The sequence below is a fragment of the Pseudopipra pipra genome, chromosome 1, assembly GCF_036250125.1.
Source record: "Pseudopipra pipra isolate bDixPip1 chromosome 1, bDixPip1.hap1, whole genome shotgun sequence".
NCBI lineage: Eukaryota > Metazoa > Chordata > Aves > Passeriformes > Pipridae > Pseudopipra > Pseudopipra pipra.
Genome location: NC_087549.1, coordinates 3,946,871 through 3,964,873, shown reverse-complemented (window position 1 = coordinate 3,964,873; position 18,003 = coordinate 3,946,871). Strand labels below are relative to the sequence as shown.

The window sequence follows — 18,003 nt, the reverse complement described above, 5'->3', positions numbered from 1 at the left end:
AACTCGAGCAGTTTAGTCTATATGAGGCATGGGGGCTTCATCATTACACAAAGGCACCCAAATATGCACTCTCTTATATTTAAAATAAAAATGCAGAGTTGCCACACATTTGGGTCATAGAATAAAAGTCATAGAATGATTTGGCTTGGAAGGGACCTTCAAGACCAGGTCATTTCAACTCCCCAGCCACCGGCAGGGACACTTTCCACTAGAACAGGTTGCTCAGAGCCCCAGGGCCTTGAACACTTCCAGGGATGGGGCATCCAAAACTTCTCTGGGCAACCTCTCTCTGGGTCCCCCAGAGAAACTGCAAACAAGCTGCAATGCCTATTTTGACAACTTCATCACCATGAAACTTTGACCACAAATCCTTTGGTTCTTGCTATCTCCCCTCAGATTTTAGGACTTCTAATGGCTTAGAGCTTGTGTGGGACTTGGAGCTGCCAAAAAAACCCCATTCCTGAGCCAATATATGTTGAATCAATGCACTGGGAATAGGCTTGACTGGTGGTCTGAGCACTACTGGTGTACAGTCAGCAATTGTACATAGAGTTTGTTGCACCCATGAGAAACCACCTTTTAACTTCTGGATTGAAATAGGAATTCTGACCAACAGGGAAGGGATATGAAAAAGCACAGTAATTTCTCCTGGTGTCCATTATCATGATTTGAGTAGTGTCAATACAAGCTTTTAGGAAGGAAATAATTTTAAAGTGCTACTTGAAATCAGAGTCTGGTAGCACAGGAGACAAGGCAGACTCTAATTTGCACCCCAAATGTTACAATATCTTGCAAAAGAAATGAAGCCTTATACTGGACTTGATTTTTATGTGGAAAGTTTTGCTTTTCATTCAGTGACTCCTGCTCAGCCTGTGTAAGACACTTCCTCAAGCCAAGCATTTGCTCAGAAGCCACTCGGAACAAGCAGCAAACAGCACAACAACATTGGAGAAAAATTATACTGATCAATACTTGTGATCAAAGGCTCAGTTTATTTGCACAAGCTCAGGAGGAAGAGCTCAGAGCAAAAATGAAGTTTTTCATTGCTGCTGGCTTTGTACATTAAAATGATTGCCCAGCAAGCTGTCAGGCATCTTTATTTGCTCAGTGTTTTGGGAGCGACCTACTGCATAAACATCACATAAAACAGGAGCAATATCAAAACTGTGGCTTCAATCTTCCCACTGGTAAAATTCACATCCTGAAATTCCTCTTGTGCCTGTCAAATCTTCTGCTTAGCCTGCAACATTCACGAGCTGTCAGCACATTATATGCATCTCACAGGCAGGAGGATGTGCACCCGGCAAGCTGAACACACTTTTCTGGAGCACAAACATCACCCACTTGCAAGAAGTCTCTCCTCTCCCTCCTCCTCCTCCTGCTTAGCTCTGTGCAAAAAGAGGAATTTGTTCTGGGACATGAGAGTGAAGGGATAAATGCCTCCATTTGGATGGGGTTATGAGCACTGAGGGAGTGATAATCAAGAGAACAGATCATTAATAGGAATATTACAAGGACACAAACAGCATAGTACTTCAAAAGGACTGAAATCCAAAGGCAAAATGCAGAAAATTCTTCCCAAAACAACCATCACAGGTCAGCTGGAGCCCACCTGGAATGCTTGGGGAAAAAACCACAGGACCAAAGAGACACTTTGCAAGGGAGAGGACCAGGGCATGTCTGTCATCCTCTTCCAGGACAGGAACCTGCTCCCTGCATTGCTGTGGCATCCAAACCTCTTACAGCACATTCAGGCCTTTAAAATGCACTCACATGTCTGCTTTTGCTACTCCTTGTCATAAGGACAAGATTATAGACAAAATCTGAATCTACATTAGAGATACAGGAACAAATAATTAGGAAAATTAAAATAATGACATTAGGTTTGAGATGCAGGAAAACTGCCCGACATTTCCTTAAAACTTGTATTTCAAATTTTAAACTTCCTCAGGAGTTGGATGCAAACAAGTCACACTGTTACAGCAGAAACAAATTCCAAAAATTTGGAAACTATTAACATGCCATGTCTGCACTTAGACTAGAGCAACCCATTTTGAAAGACCAACCAAACTGATAATAAAACAAAGCTCTTGCTCTTCAACAGCTTCAGTACAGAAATATTAGTGTGGTGTTTCACATACAGAGTTCTGGAGGTGCTTTTAAGCTGCAGAAGAGTAATATCTCCTTCTGGCAAAGCTCTTCTGCCTTTTGAAATCCCCCATGCAACAGCACGCCAGCAGCAACCACGGTGGGTTAAATAACACTTCTGGAAAATGGAATTAAGGAAATAAGTGACAGGCCTCTTAAAGGATTTCATCATCCAGCTCTCCCATTTTCTGTCTCTGCTCAATTAATGCTTCTCAGCCTCCTACAACTGTCCTCCCCTTCTCATATTTGGCAACCGTGGGAGCCGTCAGTGTTTCATTAAGCTCTGCTCCTCCTCTGCCCTTCTGCCAAAGTTGTAGAAAGGTTTATGTGGCTTCCCTGACAATCTCTGGTTATAACCCAGTTTTATGGTGCTGCGTCAGGAAAGAGAAGCGTATGTTAGGAGAAGGGAGCCAAAGGTATGTGTGGAAGGGGGGAAAGGGGAAGCAAAAGCCTGAGAACAGCTGAGGTTTGAGGCATCAGAGAGAGAACACCAGGGCTGATCTACAGGCAGGTAAATGTGGTTTTCCTCTTAGCATGATCACAAATGCTGCCAAGTACAGCTTTTAAAGCTTCAATTATTTATTTTAAAGTTTCTAACCCTCCTACTAACCTACTTCCACGGGAGTAACCTGCAGTAATTCAGGTAGAAGTAAGCTATTTCTAGTTTACTGCCCTTACAACAATCCAGCTTTCTACTTCCTTATCCAGTATTGGCATATATGTCTGTTACTTGATTTATTTGCTACTCCTGCTGCTGCTAAAGAGAAGGAATCAAAGGCAATGCCTATGACATGCCTTGCTCAAGGAAAAAACAAAGAATCAACTGCTGTTGTTGATTTTTTTATTACAGCTAATTAGCAATTCCTATAGGTTCCACGGAATTATATCCTTATCAAACCCATGGTATTTATTTTTGCCAGGGTACATTCAGACCAGTGAGAAGTGCCAGGTTTACTTAAGCCAGAAGCTGAACGTTTTAAGCACAAACACTGAGAGTGCCAAACAAGCTTTCCCAATGCTGCAGCAGGTAAATAAGCTCCAGAGAGAGTAAGGAAAAAACATTGCCAAGAGCTCCTATCGACTGCTGAAGCAGATTCACTTGAGTTTTCTAGATTATCTGTGCCATCCTTTTTGGCTCTTGGGAAACTTGTTTTTAACTTTTCTTCCTCTCTCACTTATTAACCAATATTTAGAAATATATCACTTCAACACTAATAAGAAATTTGCATCACAGTGCTTTAATGAGCTGAAATGGAATATAGATTAAATTTGATGCAACTTCTAATGTGCTGAACCAGCAGGAATAAAAAAATTTCGTTTTAACCACTACTGCAGAGCAGTTTTAAGGGTATAACAGAGGTGTTTACATCAAATAAAAAGCTGAAAACTTTCTTCCCTGTTCCAGAAAAACACAGGCTGTGTTCTCTATAATGTAACCACCCGAGGCTGACTTCACAACGTCAATGTATTTATTCCCAGCCTGTCTCTCCTGTCACTGGCCAGTTGAGCAAGCTGCAGATACAGAAGAACTGAAAGGTCACGCACACAAACATCACCAGCATCCATTTCCCATCACTCCCAAGGGTCTTAATGTATGCAGCCCCGTGTTTGAAGGCAGCAATCAATAAGCCCTTTCCCCACACTGATCCTTCCCTCGCCCTTACGGGATGTAATTAAAATGCATCAGCTGTGCGTGATGCCCCAGTTCATTACGTAACTCTGCAGCACTTCCCTGCTCGTCTCACTGCAAGATTACACATCAATTACTGTGACATGTGTTGCCTGAAGATATGCAGCATCCCAGTTTATCCAAAGCTCAATAGGGCTTTTCGTCACCACTTCCAGAGTATCGGCACATTTATAAACAAAGGCACTTTGGGTTCAAAATGCCTTTAGAATTCCCAGACTCAAGAGGCTCTTACATATACAACAGAAAATCTGTCAGCATGACTTCGAGCAACCTGTGCTGTGAATTGACATTGGAGCTTTTGTTGCAGTGATTAACACGTTAATACCCTGGGATATGACCATCTACTTACACAACTGAGTCAAATCCTAACCAAAAATTCGTGTTAATACCTATTGTTTTTCTCCAAGTTGATCCAAACCTGACCTATTAACTCTGGGTACTCAACCCAGATTGAACCAACCCTCCCACTACCTAAAAAAATCTGGTTAACGAACAAAGTTTCACCTTAAGAACAAGTTTTCAATTAAAATCATACTTGCTTAACAGAGACCTATTCAATAGGGGGCTGCACACAGCACTGCGAGGCAGCAGCAGGTGCAGCCTGAGCCCCTGGAGCTCTGGTCCTGTTCTGCTCCACAGGGCAAGCAGTTTGTGTCCAAGGGAAGCTTTGACTGCCCTTCCACACTGCTCTATCCAGACCTGAGAGGAGGTGAAAGCCTGACTGACAAAACTGAGCAAGGGCAAGGTGAAGAGCACGGCTCAGACATCCCAAATTTTCTGAGACTCGCTCACAGTCAAGGCTTTTAAACCACTGTTGTAGCAAACACTGGGCTGGAAGGCATCACCTGGATATTAATTCCCATTCACTGCAGCACAAGTTTACCCCTGACGTGTCCATTCCACCCCACTGACCCCCGAGCCCTCGGGAATCATAAAGGATCTGGTTCACGCTGCCAAACAAATGACTGGCATGTACACAGCCCAGCATGGCATCTGGGCAGTGTATCCAGGAACAGAACTTGGAAAAGGAAGGCAAGCAGACTTGAGGGTAGCCAAAAAAGTATTTTTTTGTTGAGCAGGCAGCCAGATGGAGTCGGGTCAGTACGATATTTGCGCCCTTGAATTGCAAACAGCAAGGAAAACAGTTCATTTCCAGCCTTGAGAGTAAAACCCAAGGAGCTTGTCTCTGCACATTGATAAAAGTCATCCTCTCCTTCCCCAATTTTTAGGCTTGACTACACTCTTGGAAGCTATGTGAACACAGTGACCCAAGGAGGTGGTTCTTGGCCTGTGTACCCCTGCATACACCATCTGAGAACCTTCATCTTCCCAAGGATTACTGACCAGACAGTTGATCTTTACCTTTCATCCGGGATCACATTTTCATAGTCCTTTTAAGGGTCAGTGGATGGTATAAGCAACTCCTTCTATAATTACCCTGCCTGAACTCAACACAAAAAATAGCTAATAAACATTATAGATACACAATAGACACTTCATATTCTATAAGTAATTTTTTTATCCAACTAGAAATGCCCAAACTGCCAGAGGGGGAAAAAAGCTGAATTGATCCTACCTACGCTCCTTAGGCCATTGTCATCATGAGGTCTCAAAGTGCTTTACTCCCCTTTTCAATACTCAAAGCCTCCCAAAAAGGCACCATTCCCATAACAGGTTTACAAAAAGTGTATTGTTAATTGTTACCATGCTGAAAAATCAACCTTCTGGCCTTTCTAAAGGCTTTTGGACTATAGGTTTGTTTATGCTGGGAATAAACACTCTGCCTGGGATCACTTTAGTCAGAACTGTGCTACTGGGAAGCTCTACCAGCTAAAGGTTCAGCAGAGAATGGTAGCACATTTCCTTTTAAATTATTTGCTGTTTTAAAAGTACTGCTGAATTATATGAATGAATACATAAAGAAACACGCTGATTCCTCTAACACATTATTCACTGTATGCTTAAAAAACCCAGCAACAGAGGAATTCTGCAAATAACCCATACTAAGCTCCTAAAGAGAAACTGCATTCCTCTACACAGTTGCCTTTATTGAGGTTAATTCCTCATGTGGCTATATCAAGCAGAACATAAATCCTATTAGTGCTTTCCCTGTTTGCTTCAACAAATGAACTGCAGGTTGGAGTTTGCAAGCAGAGCTTTCCATGTAGACCATTGCTCCAGCAAAAACACTGCAGTTCACCAGTGGTTTTAATCTCTGGATGTAAAAATGCGGGAGAGGACTATGAGACAAAGAGTTTTAATCAACTGAGGGTGTCTCCCCACAAAAAATGTGTATTTCCCCTATAGTTATTCGTGCCATCAACCACCCGCGTTGTGGGTGAAGCATTATAGAAAATCATCCTCTCAGATGAAATTTTGGGGCTGATTAGACAGTGTTGGTGTTTATGGAGCCTGTCTTTAACTTTCAAACTTTCCTACACCTGGCTTGAACATTAACTTACATGGAACATGTGTACAGGAGAGATTTAAAAGCAGAGCTGCTTTCACATTGAAGTCTTCTAAATTCTAGTTAAATAAAACCCTTGATCTTAGTATTTTGAGCTTGCAGGGTCATACTACAAAGTTACATACATGGGAAATTTTGGTAACTAGAGCAGAGTCTCAGGCATCACTCCAAATAACTCATTCACTGTGTCACAGAGAAGTGGCTCCTCCACTCTCACTGAGCTGTTTCAAAAAATTATACAACTGGCATTTCTATGTGAAGGGTAATGAGATCCATGGAGTCACTTTGCACCAGATAACTGGAATTGATAGTAATAAAATCTGAAGTCAAACAAGCAGAGCACACTAGCCAATAAGACAGCAAACATTTCCTTTCCAAATGTGCAAATTATGAGAGTTAGGCCCCACTGGGGACAAAGCAGAACAGAACTCTTTTCCAACAACCATACAAGTGTTTTTATCCTATTGTGAAAAGCAGTTTTCATTTACATCACTCTGCTCGTAACCTTTTTCTTGTCATTTGAACTTACAAAAGAATGGAATGAGTTATATATTATATATGCATGTATATATTATTACATATGTATATATTATTATATATGTTAAATATATGTCACATAATATATATACATATATATATATATAAGTTCTATAGGTTACAGGTGTAGTCAGCAACACAGCATTATCCAGTCATGCGACAAAGAACTCGAATACTTTTTAAGATTGAAACCGCAATAATATTCAAGACTGAATTTGGCAATCCTTTCATATCTGATGAAGGGAAAGTTGTACCAAACTCCTCTCCTGAAGGTTACAGCTTAAAAACATTTAAAGACATTTTCCATGTCAACAGGGTAAGAAAACACAGTGCAGAAAAATAACCTTCCTCTTCATTTATCTCCATAACCTCTGGCACACGCTGTGATCCAAACCAATGGAGTCCTTGGCACAAGATTTATGACCCATGACTTTGACTAACTCAGAGAAGGGGGAGCACTTGTTAAACTATTCCTTAATTAAATTACAGAGAAAAAGCCACCCTCAGCTTTTCAACTGATACATAATCTGATTTTCTCATACTGTCCCCAAATATCCTAGAAGCTCCCCCATGCACTCCGTGAGCTTCTCCACAGTTACAGGGTGTCTGTACTGGGTGGACCCAAAGTCCCTGGGGAAGGGGTGTCAACACTGCTGCTCTCCACAGGTCCTAGCGATGACCTCTGAGATGTTACCCTCTGTCTGGGTTTGAACACTGTGTTTCTGGCACACTTCTGTTTGTTGTAAAGGAAAGAAGAGGAAAAAAATTCAAGTTCAATTTTCATTTCAGACCGATGTCAAAGTTTCATTCTGCTCTTATTTAAAGTCAGTATTAAGAAAGCATCGCTTAGTTTGTGTAAGAGGGTAGTTTTAGGTTTGATATTAGGAAGAAATTCTTTACTTATGAGGGTGGTGAGGCCCCAGCACAGGTTGCCCAGAAAAGCTGTGGATGCCCCATCCCTGGAAGTGTTTGAGGCCAGCCTGGATGGAGCTTGGAGCAACCTGATCTAGTGGAAGGTGTCCCTGCCCATGGCAGGGGGGGTTGGAATGAGATGGTCTTGAAGGTCCCTTCCAACCCAAATCAATCTGGGATTCTGTGTTGCAAAGGCACTAATATCAGGCCTATGCCCCTTACTGAAAAACCTCTTTGTATAAGCAGATTTTCTAAAAAGGCAGATGTAGTGCAGAACCTCTACAGAGGTGATAAGCTGACACCAAAATCTAGCAACCAGAAACCTATTTTCGTAAAGTTTTACAGAATAATGACTCAAGGGGAGAAAAAAGGAGCAGAGCATGAGGCATCTGCTCTTCATTTCTGTGGAATAAAACAGCAGTTCAGACATTTCCAAGGCTGCAGCGACCACCCATCGCCGCATCAATTGTTTAATTTGCATCTGAGTACGATAAACAATCATTCTGAAGTCACCTGATGCAGGCCATGTAGGACAGCAGATATGCCTGTAATGACTCTTCTTTGCCAGAAAATGTCTGGCTTGGTAGGACACTATGCCTGACTTTCCAAATCAGGCAAAGAAAACAGTGAATGCTGCAACTGTCTCCACTACAAGTAATTAACCCCGGTAAACAATCATTTATCTGAATACCCAAGGCGCTTTGCTGGGCTTAGATTTGTTAAGATTTCTCCTAGAGTGTCAAAGTTTAATACTAGCTCTGGAATATGTAATTTAATATTTATTTTCCTGCCACCTACATGAACTCTGAAGGGCATGAACTTGATCTCCATTCTCCAAAGAAACACTTTCCAGAAGTGTCCAGATATAACATTTGTAAGAGGTATTAAAACACTTCCAGATCAAGAGCTCATTTAAAGTCAGCAGGATATTTTTGGAATTTGCAGATTATCTGGGGGGGGACCTCAATTCTGATAGACTGAATTATTGAAAGACCATTGTTTACAGAGCAGCACAACTGATAAAAGGAGGAAATTCATGTTTTTATACCGTCTATACATGAGAACACATAGAAAATGATCCAGCCCAGTTTATCACTTGAGCCAGAAAGAACAGACAGTGGGATCCAGGGGAGGAGAGAAATTCAAGGTTAAGATGATGTGAGCAGAATTTATACAAAATGTATCAGCATATTAAAGGCAATTGCAGTGCCTCATGGTGGGACACTTGCCAAAGACAGAGCTGACACCAAGGACAGAACCAGGCCACTGCAGTGACAGAGCCCTTCTCTTCACCATTCTCCATATCAGCACCTCCATAGGCAAAAGTAGTCTGCTCTGGAAGTGTGTGAAGGCTTCTGGAACTGAGTGTGGAAGCTCTGTCCTCACCCTAAAAGCCTGGTGAGATGGCCCCTAACTTTGCTGCAGAGAACTGTCATCCAGGAGTCACCATTCCCTATAAATAACAGAAACTCAGACTCAAATCCTTCTGTTTATCCAGGTTCAAGAGGGGTTCAAGCATCCAAATCTTTATTTTTCAGAGCAGCACATGGACCAAGGGGCATTTCAAGGCTGGAACAACTTCATAAAGCACCTACTTCACATTGGGATTCACCACAAACAGGGACAGCAGCTATTTAGAAAACGTGCTTTCACGAACTTTGATGCTGTTTTACACAAAGTGGAAGTTTCCAAGGACAGCTGCTGGAAGGAGGAAACCCTCTTTGCTGGACATCCTCCCCAGCAGTGGGAATGGGGATTAGTGCTGTTCCCCCAAATGAGGCGTGACAATAAGCAAAAGACTCAAATCTCTCCTCAGTTTCAAAGCACAGTTGGAATCACCTACCAGGTTGAACAGCATTCACTAAGTATTCCAGTGCTCTCCCCAGCCACTCCCTGCCCAGCACTGCCACCAAATAAAAGACTTTCCCTCCCCTTTGTCATCTACTCTTTGCAGAGTTTAGGGTTCCAGGCCATTCTGATTATGGCCTGGTTATACTCCCTTGTCTGATGAAACCCTCTTAAATTCAATTTATTTCTGTATAAACTCTGCACCTACTACACTGCAAAAAAATCCACCTTGAGACTCCAACTAAAGATCACCAAGTGTTAATACAGTGTTGGTTTATCTATTTGTGGAAAAATCTGCACCTGTGCAGCTTTGTACCCAGTCACTCAAGACTTCAGAGAGGTGAATACGTTTATGGAGTGACCTGAGCTATAGGGGATTTATCCAAGCCACTGTAAATACACTCTATGACATGAGTTTCCCCTCTTTAGTTAAAATGGACTTGTATTAATTTTATCATCAAACTGAATCAGTAGCACAAAACGTTTTCAATAATTTCTTGCAAAACAGCCTGCAGGAAGCATATCTGAAAATTCCTCAACTGTTGTTTGGTGAAAAGAGGATTATTAAAGGGGATCCCAACGGGGCATCACAACAGAATGACTGTTGCAATAAGCACACAGGAGACTGAGGAGAACATAGCTCACAGGTCTGCAGCTCTGACAATCCTTTATTAAAGCATTACAGGAGTTGGCAGCAGCCTGTTGACATTCTTTTCATTTCATTTTCAAAGTGGCTTTAATTTTGTTTCCTTGGAAAGTAAGACTCCTGTTCACTGAGGAGTTCTCAGCCATTCCCTTTTCATAACCTGTTTCACAATCCATGTTCAACAGACACCCATTTATTTGAGTCTTGGAGCTGCAAGTTCCAATGTTGGGCACCCAAAGCTCAGCTCTGCATCTGCCAAGTCTCCACCATCAGAACCCCATCCAAGAGCTGAAAGGTTTCTTTTTATAGTAAAGAACAGGCAATTGCCTGCTGGAAAACTGCCCTGGTGGCAATTACTTTGTAATAAGGAGCATGGAAGCACTATAATTTCTTGTGTTATTTCTACGGCAAAGTTACCTCTCGGGCAGAATCGAGGGTCAAACTCAAACTCTGAGCAGAAAAACTCGTGCAGGTGCATTCACAGCTTCACTGACATCCTGCTCTAGGTCAGGGTCTTGAGACAGGAATATAAAGAGATGTGGATGGAAAGCAGACTAAGAGGACGGGTGTAGGCTCAGGAAAAAGTTGCATAACTTGTGTTTAAAACCATTCAATTTTAGCACATTTCCAGGAGGTCAAAGTCTGTCCCTACATCTCCCATCCTTTCCCTACTACTCAAAGGAAATCTTAGTAAAAATCCAAGGATCCTGCAGTTCCTTGACTCCCATCTGTGCCCATTTCCACTCTAGAACTGCCCTTGAAAGCAGCAGAAAACCTACTGGCTTGCCTTGACTGAAACAAGGTGGGTCCACTGTGTGTGGGAGGAAAGAATTTCAAGTCAGTTCAGTGACTCAAGAGTAAAAGAGAAGTCAAAAGCATGTTTACAACAGAGTAAAAAAAAAAGCTATTGGCTGATATGCTAATTAAAATAAAAAAAATATTTTAATATAGTCCATAACCAGTTCACCAGTATTAGCTTGTAGCAGTGTTATTAAATAGTCCTTATTTCTGCTGCTTTACTGGATCTCCTTGGGGCAGGAGAGGAGGGATTTGGGAAAAGAAGAGAACACAGATCTCAAAGTATGCACACCTAAGTCATTCCAAACAGTTTGGTCTCTCCTAAACCCTGGCTACTCCAGACAAAAAAGAAGCAGCATGCTGGACAGGGAAGACTTATTGGTAGGAAGAGGAAGATACATAAGGATAGAAATGTGCACTTCCTTTTCAGAGAGTGATTATTTTTGGAGGCCTCAAGCTCTTCTGACAAATCACAGACTGAGGAACAGACAATGAAATAAAAAATCTGCTTTTAAACCCCCATCCTTTGCTAACAGTCTCTGTTTTTATACAGTTTGCTTTGCCTTGGAGGGTGTCCTGCTTCTATCAGTCCACAGGTCTCAGACCTGTTAAGTGTTTCCTGTGTCATATATTGGTCATGTGCTCCTTTAAAGGAAAACTTCTGAGGATTCAAAAAAGTGTTCACACACTTTTCACTGTGAGCACTCTATGCCAGGGGGAAAAAAAAAGCATTAACGTTCCCATTGTACACACTTAAAAGATCAAGGACTTTTGTTAAAGATTTGGAAGGGGAAAAAACAGCACTGTAGTAAGCATGAACCTTATTTTAGAAGTAGCTTCTCCAGCAGACCTTATTCAGCCAAAAAAAAGAAAAAAAGGGAACAAAAAAGTCACCTACTGCTAAGGAATATTTCATGCTATGGGAGAAGCCTCTGAAGTCGTTTGCACTCAACTTCCCTCTCCTAGAAAGGCTTTTCATCCAAAGTCCCACAGTCTGTATGACCCTACAGCCAGCCCGAATCCTCACGTTAGCCCAGCTCAAAACCTGCTGTGTGTTATCAGTGGTGCCTCCGAAGGCCAAATTCAGTGTTACTTAAAGAAAAACAGAACATTATATATTAAAAAAAGCTGTCAGTAACGGCTATTGCACAACTGCCAGAACACGTGGTGTTTGCCTTGCTATGAAAATAAAGCACATGCTCCCAACTGCCCTCAGGATTAAAAATCTGAATAGTTCCACAGCACCTTTCTTTTACAGGTGCTTTAAACAGATCTTTAACCAAACCTTCCACTTAGGGCTATCTGTGTTCAAAATCTGTGATGCTATTACTTTGAGGTCAAAACATATTTTATGTAAGAGTGATACATGATATGAAAGCCTGACATGCTTTTTGGTAAAAAACCAAAAAGGACAGTAAAATTAGTCTTACACAACCCCTTGGTGGGCATAAAATTAGTGAATAAGTAAAAAATGATGGGTGGGAAGGTTTTACAGAGCAATTTACATGTGCCTCAGGCACAATATTTGCAGTCTTATGCATTTCACCACATGAGATCTGAATACAAACTGGACATGATCTTATAGACTAACTGCAAAGCTAACAAGGCTGAAAAATGTATTTAATTGTTGATTATTCCAGGTTTTCTGGATCCACTGTATATTCAATTCTTGCCCTTAGGTGAGCCATGTTACAGTCCCCTCTTGGGACAGGTCAGCTCTCAAGCCACTTATTCTTCCCAGGAGGATTTCAGATCCTGCAGTTCATTCTTGGCATCAAATGCAGCCCAGATGCAGCTGGACTGAACAGGAATTTAACTTTGGGAGTCAAACAGCAGTTTACAGCAACTCAGTTTCTTCCTGGTAAGACAAGGTAAGGTAAACCACAGCTGCAATGGAAGATGCAGCTTTGCAGAAAGACAGTTATAAATACATATAACCTTAATGTAACCTCTGGCAGGGATGAGGAATAAACTCGACTACTTGAGCTGAGCTGAAATAGGGTCAGTGCTGCTTTGTGTTGAAGAGCTTCCTCCATCTTCGAGACGTTTTCCAGCCACTCAGCCCTTTTACACTTGAATTATAGGCAGCCTCTAACAGCCCATCCAATCCCTTTGTTCCCGCCTGCCCCACCAGATCTTTAAGGATTTCAGATTTCCTTTGATCTCAGGCTTAGCCTTAGGAAGACTATCCCCCTTCCACACTGAATTGAGTCAGCAGTTGATACCTTAATTCCTTTGAAGAAACAGACCTAGGAGCTGATTTATCCGTAATATTTCATGCTTGGTTTCTAAATACATCTCCATAATCTCCCCTCTACCTACACCCATTCTTCTCAGGCAGGTATCAACACTAAATTTCAATGGGGATAGTCACCACTTCACACTAAAAGAGTTCACTCTGTAATATTCAACCTCTTCAGCATAATGAGTTCTCAGCTACCATAGAGATTTCTCAGAATCAGCACTTTGAATTATTGCTTAATACACTTTTTCCATACTGGCAATTTCACATGAACTAGATTTTCAAGACCCTTTAAGCACGGTCTGCTAAGCTTCAGGCTGGGTGAATTTTGAATATTAGATAATTATTTTTTTTCTGAGACATTATATCTAAATGCTTTAGCTGTAAAATAACAGCCCAAATCCCTGAGCAGCTTTCCTACATATATGAGATAGGAGCAACTATAGTATCTTGTTGATTTGAAAGGACCCAATGAAAGAAATAATTTCTTTTCCAAACAAAAATAATCTATGTTATTTTGCTCTGCTTAGCTCAGCCTTTCTCCTTAGTAAAATCTATTAATTAGCACTGAAATACACAGTTTGCAGCAATGCTACTCCTTAGTGTTATTGCCTAAAAACACCACCATGCTCAGGGTTAAGCTTAAAATGACCAACTTCAATATTTAATGCTAGACTGGCCTATGTTCACTACAAGAACCCATTAACTCTCACAGCAAAACAAAGTAATGCCATCACATGCAGGCACCCAGATTTGAAATGCAGAAAACCCACGGCTATTCCTGTACCACACCAGGGAAACAACCCTAAATTTAAGCGACACTATAAAGGTAAGCAGCACATGTAAACTGATTTACCTTATGTTCCCTCATGAAACAATGTAAATGTACATGGTTTCTTTTTAAAAGCACTGGTGTAATATATTTAATTTATGCAGGGGAATGAGGAACAGCTCTGGTGCTGACAGTCGCTTCTGTGCCTATTAACTATTCATAAAACACTCAATAGCATTGAAAGAGCCTTTGAAGCAACAGTAAAGGTTTGACAAAGCTTTTATCATATTAAATATAAAACGTGAAACTTCATGTTTACAGCCACCACTACTCATTAGTCAGACAGTGAGGTTTTCATGCTGAAAGCAGCAGCCACCCCAAGTCACAACATACAGATTTTTTTCTTCCACAGTCCTAATGAAACAGGCACATGAATCCCACCTTTCAGAAGAACTAAAAGGGATTTACTGCTTGCATTACAACCCCAATTTTGTTTGAATTACAATGGAAATAATATGAAATTACCAAATTATTTATTTATTAATGGTTTAAAGTGTTATTAACAGAAATCATGTACTGCGATTTCATTGAACCAGTTTCTTCAAAAAAATAACAGTTTCTCCAAGTTTACACCACACCAGTCATCAGTTTCCCTTCCTTTTGCTTTTATTCAAGCAAAATCCCTTCCAAAATAATTTTATCATGTATCCAAATCTTCCATGAACTTATGAACTGAAAGTAGTTTTAGAGATTTAATCCTTAGAAGCCAAGTTCAATGATGGAAGAAAATACACTGTCATTTATAAACAATAGCAGGGATTTTAATTCCCTCTCACAGATAAGCAGCACTAAGTACCAGATGTTTCAGAAGACAAAGGCCTCATCCTGCTCCTATGGAATTTGTAGTAGCTTATGTGGAGGGGAAGCAAACAGCAGAGTTAATGCACAGAGTATATCCAAGGGTAACACGGAATCAGTTCCTCAAAACCCTTGGGCTGCTGAACAAGTAAACCTCGAGTGCTGAAGGTTTATCTTCTGGTAAAGTTTTAACGCTGGCTGGGACAAACTGCTCATTGAACAAGTCTCAGAAAGGTTAATGAAGATTTTGAGAGATTATAACTTCTGAAAGTGTGAACTAACATAATTTCATCTGGACTGAGGCTGCCACTTCCCATATTTGGCATATTCTTACATCCTCTGAATTCTTCCCAAAAAGTTTGCTGCTTCATTTTGAATTCTTAAGATGCAGGCACTAAGAAACCAAAGAGCAAGTTAGAATTAAAAACAACATGTAATATATATTTGGCTTGTTCTTGTTGCTAAGCTACTAAAGCCCAGTTATGACTACAAGGCTGTTATAGGTTTGTAGCTGCATTTATTTCTGACCTAAACACAGCAATAAAAACAATGATTGAAGTCAGAAATCAGAACTTCTTTTGGTATGGGTACAGCAACTCAGGCACTTCATAACCTCTCCACAGTATCCATTGATTCAAGCAGCTTTCAGTGGTGCCTTTAGTTCTTCTGTTAAGATTTGGGAACTTCAGGAAATTTAAACACAATGAGAATTCAACCACCACTGAATTGGAAAAGGAGCATCCAAAGGACCATATCTCCTTCAGCTAATGAAATTTCGTTGTTCATCTGCCAAATCATAACTACCTCTCTGATCCAGGCTCCAAAAACTGCAAAGGAAGTCAAATACCTGCAAGCAGAAAGTGTGTTACACCAGACTAAGGTGCCCAAGGTTTTCATGGCGGCATCTGATAAGAATCTCAAATGATTCCAGTGACCAAAGTTTTCTCTGAGGTACAGAACACACTGTAAAGTTTAATTGTTAATATTCAGCACACTCTGTGAGGAGGCTTTGGGGTTTTTTTTGGATACCCAAAAGGCTTCTTGTTCTTCAATTTATTATAAATAAAGTTGGTTGAGTCACCACACTTCCCCAGGTGCCACTTCTCAAATATAGTTGCTTGAGCCAATTTAATCTCATAGAAACTGAACGTTGCTTTTACCAGAACAAGATGCAAAGGGAATATTACAGCAGTTCGATGGTAATATTGCAACCCCCTCCAGTGAGGAATAAATATAGCTCATGCTGAGGCAGACAGATGTTGAGGTTGATAAAGGTAAACAGACCCATGTAAGAGGTAATTACCAAACAGGCCAGATAAGTCACCCGTGAATAACTTTAACCCTTCAGTGAATCCAACATTGTTTATTCCCTGCTGAGGGAACATGAGCCGAGCACGAAAAATTTCAATTAGTTCCCAAAGCACTAATATTTGTAACAGCCTCCTCCATTTCTTATCTCTATGGCATGGAACATCATCTGCATCCCCACAGCCTTTGGCATCACTCTTGTCGATTTGCAGCTTTTTTGGAAGTGAGATCTCTCTCCTTCCCTTCCCCCAAATCCCAACATTATTTTGATCACTGGGGTTAGGGAAGGAAGGGAAGAGATATTTCTCAATTATCTGGAGGAAACAGCTAGAAAAGCTCACAAAAGAAATGTAAACTGGTAGAGTGCTCAGTAATTAAGAGGATGGTTTATTTATACTGTCTGACCTTACCCTATGGTAAGGTAAAGTCAGCTTAGCCAGACATGCATTCATCATCCAGCACAAACAAAGCCAACAAAAATGGACAGGACACTTAAAAAACTCAGGATCATCTCCATGCAAAGCAGGATGCAAGTTTGAGTTTAAGGCAGACAATGACAGAACCAATGCTGCCAGTACAAATGATTTAAGTCTCTAAATCTCAACTTACCCAAACCACGAAACCTCAAAACAAGTTATGGACATTACAAACAATTCCTAGATGAAGTTGCTTGTGTTTTATTTAGCAAGTCAGGTCGATCAGAAAAGCTATTTGGAGCTTTTTAATGTCTATTTTAACTATGCCACCAATAGATCCATGATGAGCTCTGAAAAGGAAAATTTCCAGGAAAACATGGAGGAATAACTCATCAGCATCTCCCATGGCACTATCTGCACTGATTATTCACTCCTTTGTTGATTCAAAATAAACCAAATAGCAATTTAATATGAAAATACATTTTTGACTGCAGGAAGACTGCATGAAAGGATTTGTTCACAAGCTGAAACTATAATGCCCTTTTCTCATATCAAATATAAAAATATGGGTGTTTCATTCAAGGTGCCAACCTTGAAATTTTTTAATGATGTTGTAAATAGTATTCACTGAACATTGTTTTCTAGTTGGTTGAGTGCTTCTGTTTGGCCACAGCCGAGCAAGCTGTAAGGCACAACTGCACAGATAAGCGCAAACAAACATATAATATACAAATATTGTATATACAATTATACAGTGCACACACATGGTTGATTTATTCCCTCATGGAACCACGGTCAGCCTGGTATTTCCATTCAGTGTCATGTAATATTTTATGATGTCTGATTGAGAAAATGAGTTCCTGGATTTGATAAAGGTAGTACCAGATACTGTTAACACTGTAAACAGTTTATTGGAAAGCTAATGACAGGACTCACCACAAAGTTTAACACTGGCGACGCCTATTCTAAACCTCATCACACCCCCCATTATCATCTAAGGCTATTGGTATCGTGGTTTATTCATATGTAGTCATGTGTTATAAACTAGACAGATAAATCACATAAAACAAGACTCACTAGTGGATTGAAATAAATGCAATATTTGACTAGTAGCTCGAAAAACAAATTTATCCAACCGCTTATTCCAAAGTACTGCAACCTAAAGCATTTCTCCATAAATTAAAAAAAAGCTTCACTTCAATCCTTTATAGCCTAATATTGTTTCTAGTTTCTAGGACACTTACCTTGTAGTAAAGAATTATAGATTAAAATCAGGTTACATTTTTTACAGAGGGAAGCAATATTAGACAGAAGATGAATGCCTATAGAAATCCTTCCCACCTAAACATGTTTACACAGTT

The 18,003-nt window shown here is 40.6% G+C and overlaps 1 protein-coding gene across 4 annotated transcripts in view; it reads right to left on the bottom strand.

The window, feature by feature from the left end:
• SLC45A4 (solute carrier family 45 member 4) overlaps positions 1–18,003 on the bottom strand; it is an 87,374-nt gene that overhangs the window by 18,745 nt on the left and 50,626 nt on the right. The window lies entirely within an intron of this gene.